The sequence below is a fragment of the Macadamia integrifolia genome, unplaced genomic scaffold (assembly GCF_013358625.1).
Source record: "Macadamia integrifolia cultivar HAES 741 unplaced genomic scaffold, SCU_Mint_v3 scaffold3250, whole genome shotgun sequence".
In the NCBI taxonomy this organism is placed as follows: Eukaryota; Viridiplantae; Streptophyta; class Magnoliopsida; order Proteales; family Proteaceae; genus Macadamia; species Macadamia integrifolia.
In genome coordinates, this window is record NW_024869333.1 from 1 (window position 1) to 7,251 (window position 7,251).

The following is a 7,251-nucleotide window of genomic DNA, read 5'->3' on the forward strand; positions in this document are numbered from 1 at the left end:
TTCTTCCTTAAAAACGAAACAAAAGATGAGTAAGGTCTGCAACAACTACCAGCAAAGGCTCGTCACAACAAGCGAATTACAAGGAATTCAATAGAAAAAAAAATATTAATAATAAAACTTGTGACTTCTTAGAAGCCTACAATCAAGATAGGGGAAGCATGTCCACAGGGATATAAGACATGGTTTCGACCAATGTCTGTATTAACCATTATTTTAAGTTGAATCAACTAGCAATATAGACAATAAAAAATAAGAAAAATTGCATCCCATCATCTCCATGAACCGCTCGAATACCATTGTTAGAAAACATATGTGCAACGCATACATGGAGATCAAATAAGCATACAATACAATTACTACATAGACAAGAATGATGTGCCTAAACCCATGGCTATAGCACTATAATCCCTTGTTGTAACACGAACACCGTTGTTTGTCTGGTCTACCGTCTTTCCCTTTCTCACTTTAGGTTTCTCTAATCATCCACTTAATAGGTCAATCCTGTAATGAAATTAGGGTTTCCTTCCCATTAAGAAAACAACGCATTAAGTCCACATATAGTAATATATATTTCATACCATTAAGGTGTGCTAATAAAATCCAATATCTCCATAGGGATCACTTACCAATAATATTGGATCATTTCTGCTTACTCCATCTATAGTCAATACAACTAAACTGGTTTTGGAAACAAATCTTGGACTATGCTAGCCCACCTAATTAGAAATTTTATAGGATCTTCTTTTTCTTTGCTTTTTCTCAACTCGTCTGCTTGCGGTTTTGCTTTGATGAATGATTGAGTGATTTTTTCTACTTTGCCGAAGTTCATTGTAAGTAGTTCATTTTCACAAACTCTGTTGTAAAACCTTATCGACTTGTCTCTGCTTTTGTTCTGAACAAAGAGAACGAAGAGCTGGAGTTGCGTGAATCTATCGGTACTGAACTTTAAGATTTGTTCATCTGCATTCTTTTGATTATTTGTGTGTGTGTGTGTGTGTGTGTGTGTTTATATATATATATTAAGCATTAATTCGTCTTTAATCCTGCATTTGCTTCACTTTTGTGAGACCCAAGAATACGGCAAGTACTGGACCCACCTGTGAGATCGGTGAGGGTGTGTAAACTTTAGTCTCACATCGCCTAAGGAGAGATTACTGGGCTAGTTAATAACCTCTAGCCTCCTTAACATGACACAACGCGTTTTAAAGTTTTGAGGAGAGGACAATATTGTGTAAAGTTAATGGGGCCGGGGCGTTACAAATGGTATCGAAGTAAATCTCAACAGTGTGCCTTGAGGCCCATGGGCCAAAGAGGACAATATTGTGCAAGGTTAATGGGGCCGAGGCATTACAACTTTAGTCTGTTATGATTAAGGGATTTTCTCTTCTTTGCTTTTTCTCAACTTGGCTGGTTGCTATTTTGCTTTGATGAATGATTGAGGGATTTTCTCTTCTTTGCTGAAGTTCATTGTAAGGAGTTCATTTTCACAAACTCTGTTATAAAAGCTTATTGACTTGTCTCTGTTCTGCTTCTGAACAAAGAGAACAAGGAGCTAGAGTTACATGAATTTGTCGGTATTGAACTTTAAAATTTGTTCATCTGTATTCTTTTAATTACTTTTTTTTTTTTTTTTTTTCATGTTGAGCATTAATTCTTCTTTGATCCTGCATTTGCTTCACTTTAGTCTACTATGATTGAGTTTCTGAACTGATTTTTTTGTGTGGGATAGAGCTTCCAAACTGATTGGGTTTACATATCTTATGATTTCTAGGATTGTCAACATTTTTTAGGGAGACACATTAAGAGATTTGGTCTTAGTTTTTGTTCTCCTTTAATTTCTATTGAATCTGTGTCTCAAGGGAAATTGGAGTGGTTCGTTCCCATTCAAAGGTAAGTTTTGTTTTTCAAGTATTTCAAATAAAGTATGCTATTCTGAATTTGAAAGTACAGCCTAGTACTAAAGCCCTTTAATCCATATGATCATGAAAAAAGAAAGCAACAACAAACTCACCTCTATCACAACTCTTACTTTTAAGGCAAGAACAATTCATAACAATAGTGAAAAAGAAGGTAAATTTTTAGCATAATCTTTTTATAAAATATCTAATATTTTTTACTAATTAGTTTCAATTAATCCATTCATTTTGCACTAATTAGCTTAAATTAATCTATTCATTTTGCAGAAAGAAACAATCAACGCTGAATACATAATCCGAAAGATAACAATGCTGAAAGTAAATGTAAAGTTTTAGCATATTTTTTTTTATGAAATATCAAATATATATATATATATATATTAATTACTTTGAATTAATCCATTCATTTGGCAAGAGGGAATATATATGAAAAATTTTACAATAAAAAAAGAGAGGATGATATTTTTCTCCTTTTACTAGTGGATATAAAAACATTATTGGAGAAAAGAGGCGCATGCGTTGTCATGAATTTGACAGCTGGAACGATAGTGCTCCTTATGTAGAAGGAAGTAATGAGAGGTCAGGAAGATGGACAGATTCAAAAGAATATTATAAAAGACTTGCTTCTTGCAAACAAAGGTACATCCTCCAACCTTGGGATATCATATCTGCTATTGATTGAGGATATGCCCGAAATTTTGGTGTATAACAGGGTCATCAATCTGGAGCAATACATTTATAAGCATTGTGCTGACTTTGTGCTCCATAATTCAGAAAAGGAACATGTGCTTCCTTCCTCGCTTTTACAGAGGCTTTGCTGGTTTTTTTAATTATTTATTTATTAAATTTCTTATATATACTTGTTAATTAAAGAAAATATACTCCCCTCCCCTTAAGTTTCCATTTATGTCACTCCCCTCCCTAAAAGTTGGAGGAGCTTCTAGTCTCCTATGTTCTACTGAACCCCTGTTGTTTTTCTCTGAGCAGAAGCCTCAAGGACAATTATGCTTTCCCATCGCCATTACCCATTGCAAATGACTTCACAAACTCAAATGTTCCTCTGAGATTAAGCTTGCAAAGTGGATCAGGGAACGTATCCTAAGATGGGTTCTCAACATTTATGCTGCAGAAGCTTGCATTGGCCTCCAGTGTCGATCCCTGAGACAAAATGGCCCAAAACAGAGACCAAAAAAAGCAGAAGATCAGAGAAAATGAATTCACAAGAAAAAAAAAAAAGCATATTAAAGGTGGGATTTTTAACATTTTTATACAAAAATAGAGATGGAGCTTGCAAGTATTTGGGGTTCTTGAGATCCATTATAGTGAGGTTAGAAGAGTTTACTGATTTGGAAATACAAGAATCTCTAGTGTCTTCAGTCAGTTCACCAATTTGAATCATCTTGAAATAAGACAGACCTTTTGTCTCTCTTACCTCTAGGAAGTGTGACAAAGATGCAATACTGATTTTGAACAAGGAAGACTCATTGACCTTAGGAATCTTGAGCAAAAAAAAAGAAGAAAGAAAGTAAAAAACTGTAACACCAACTTCTGAATCAGCTCTCCTGAATAATTCCAAATGCAAAAACAGTTTCAGCCTGAGGGAAGAAGGAAGATAATGATGGTAGAAAGGATGAGGTCTTCCTTGTGAAAGCATGGGGGAGAACCTAGAGAGAGGTTTCAGCAGATTAGACTCAGTACTGAGGAAAAAAAAAAGTGAATACAATCTCAGTAATTTGAATTCTTGGGAAGCTTCTTATTTTTTATTCTTCTCATGAATTAGTCCGCACTCCACAGGGGCTCTTCAGACTCACAAACTCTACAGTAGAGGGCCTGCCAGTTGAATTTGGAGTTTCCAAAACTCCTTCGGCCAAGGTAACCACAAATTCTCTTGATCAAAGGAGATGGGGTAAACATGTCATTTGAATCGTAACTCTAACAGCGTTAACACCACAGGGGACGGAAGTAATTTAAAACTTATCAGAGGAGGAGAGTGACATGAATGGAAAATACAAGAGAGGGGGATGTAGTTTATTCTTTATCAAATAGTTTCAATTATTATTGATTGAACATTGTTGTACTTTTGATAATGCAGAAAATTGATAAATAGATTAAGATACCTGCAAAAAACAAATTGTGGATTAGTGGAGAATTTATCGACAGTGTAGTTGTAACTCCCAATGAAGGTATGCATATAAATGGGGAGAATTGATGTTTTTTAATTTTAATTTTTAATTTTTTCTAATATTTTACATTGATGTGAGCAGGTAAATTGAGTCGGAAGAAGGTCATGACATCTTTATCTGACTTGATTCATAAAAAAATTAGCCATGCATCCAGTTTGAATAATTTTGATCACTTTCGTATGAACATGTAAGAATTCAATTAAAAAGAAGAAACTTTATATATTTATTATATTAATTTGGTTTTAATTTTATTTCGTTGTCGTTATCTCGTAGGAGTTCATTTAAAAAGTGTTCAGACCACCCATTTCTGTGGTTAACAAAGAAGAGGGTAGCATTTGAGCAAGATTTATCTGAAAAACTAAAGAAGGGTAAACATGTGGAAAAAGTTAAAATTGTATCAACTAATACTATGAAAGACGGCCACTGGCAGAGGGAGTTGAAAGGGGACGCGTACTTAAATGATTTTTTTCTCAATAGTAAAACTCTCTCTCTCTCTCTGTGTGTACCCAATAATTAAAATTTAACATTGTTCATTTATTTTTTTTTGAAAGAGGACAAAGATGGGAGAAAAAAAGTTTATGTCAATAACTATGACAGAAGTTAAAACCCCAAAACTGGTACAAATAGTGTATCTTCAACCTCAAAAAATTGATTTTGTGTGTGTGTGTGTGTTTCTTTTTTTTTTTTTTTTTTTTTTTTTAAGATGAAAAAAGGGAATAAAAAATTAAACTGCATATGTTACACTAAAGTAGAGGTTGACATCATGAAAATTTTTGTTTATGGTACATGGATTTTTTTTTCCTTAAAATATCTGATCAGATTTTTTATGTTCTGTTCAGGTGGGAAGAACATAGGGAGCTGTACAAGTACCTTGGTTGACATACTTTCTTATTATTAGAAAGTGGTTTATGCTAACTTGATATTTAACTTATAATGGAGTAGTGATAATTCCAAAAATTGTTTTTTCTTGCAACTTGCTCAAGTATCTCTGTTCTGAGTTTGGAACTTGCTTCTTTGTGCAAAATTAGAAGGATGATGTGATTTTCCCAAAGCTTAAAAAGAAATGCAAATCAACAGATAAACATGATCCCTTACTTATAGTAGCAGACTCAGACTTGATTCTTGATGTTTTCTTCCTTTGAACAAATATATGGGCTGTATGGACAGCCTTAATGGGCTGCAAAGGAAACTTTTCCTTCTTTTTTTGGCGCCCCAAGGGGGTGGGGGGGGGGGGGGGAGGAGGGGTGCTGAAATTGAATTCAAATAGAAGACATTGTCAATTCCAATTCTCTTTGGCTCAGAAGTGGAAAACCTGTGTTATTTTAACTTCATTGTGGAGAAGTGTTTTCTGGCTGTTTCTTCTGAAAAATAATTGTGTATGGTATATGTGTAAGCTCAGAACTGTTTTAGGCATCTGTTTCAGGATGTAATGCCATAGTTTTAGCTTAATGAGACTTGAACATGATAAGCTGACACAGTGGAGATCTGTGTACAATGAAAAGATAGTAGTGGAAATGAATGATGTTTGGGGAAGAAAGTTAAAACTTCCTCCCTTGTCAGTGGAGTGCTAAGATTAAATAACATACACGCAACGTTGATAATTTCCATATTGCAACTGTATTCCTTGTCTATGAAATTCTGAAGATTTTTACCAAGGAAGTTAAAATATTGATTAAATTCAACATTGATGATGGTTGGGGGTTGGGGGGTGTGTGTCTCTGTTTCCTTGTGCTTGTATATGAGTTATTTTTCATAGTTTACCAATTGTTTTTGCTTCTTCTGTAATATAAAATTTGTGTTTGCTTGTGTATGAGGTATTAATGTGTGTTAACAGATGTTTCCCTTTTGGCTTAAACTCATGTTGCTCAGCTAAGACTAAGCTTAAAGAAAAAGAAGTGTACCAAAAGGAGTGACACCTTGCTCTTGGTCTTTTGTTCTTCATGAATTGGTGAGTGACAAGCTGAGCCACTAGCTCCGTTGTTTCTCTTATGGTGTTGTGCAGGTTATAGATCTCTTGCACCAAAATATACTGAGATGGTCTAATTAATGAGTTACACTCGATTTGGTTAGGAGCAGCTCCTGGAGCATATGCTTCATCTCTTGTCCATCATTGTACATTTTCTCTAGAATGGGTTTAGTATTCTCATGGAGTTCTGACCCTTCCTCTGTGGCCTTACCTTTCACATACTGTTTATCTCCACTTTATAAGTTTATCATATTCACCTCATCATTCAGGAATGCTTCTACCACTTTTAGGTACTCCAAGTGTCTTTTCCATCCACTCCAAGGTAGAAAGCTTCTCTCTCTGCTCAATTGGTTTGATACCAATAGATGAATCTGTTGGCTCTTCACCATCTTCTGTTAGGTTAACAACTTTATCTTGCCCATTGTGAGCTGGGGAGGAGTTATTTTCAGCATTGGGTTGTTGCTTAGTTCTTATTGTGAACTTCTTCTGATGGAGTAGATCATGTATGACATGGTGGAGGCTAAGCAATTGTCAATAGTGTGCCCCTTTTACCCATGGTACATATAATATAGTGCATCATTGCACCTCCTCTAGTATCGCATTGGATAGGGGAGAGGATCTTCGGCACTTATAATAACCTCAAGTTCTCCTCTCGTTTCTAGACGAGTTTTAAAGACGCGAGAGGGAAGTATCTTGGCATGTTAAGGGGGTCAGGACGTTTCAATCTTGACCTTGTTATTTCCCACCGTGGCTAAGATGAAAAAATCATCCACAAATAGGAGGTGTATGAATTCAGAGGTACCACCTGCCACTCTAACCCCTTGAAACATGTTAAGTTCCCTATATACACTCAATAATATGAAAACCTTAGAGGGCACCATTGTTGGATGCTTCTACGAGGCTCAATATTCTCAAAAATGCTCCCCTCCATCTTAATGGAATAAGAAACAGAAGCCACCAAATGCCATACCAGGTCACTCCATCTCTCTAACTAGGCCTCATTCTACAATTCATGATAAACTAATTAATTCTGAAGAGAGTTACAATTGACCTCAAACTCTTAGATGATGTGTTTGTACATTTCATTCTCTGATCTCCTAAGAAACTCAAAGAACACCATTAGAACCAGTAAGAACAAAACAACAATTTTTCTTTTTTTTTTTTTTTTTTTTTAAATTTTTTTAAA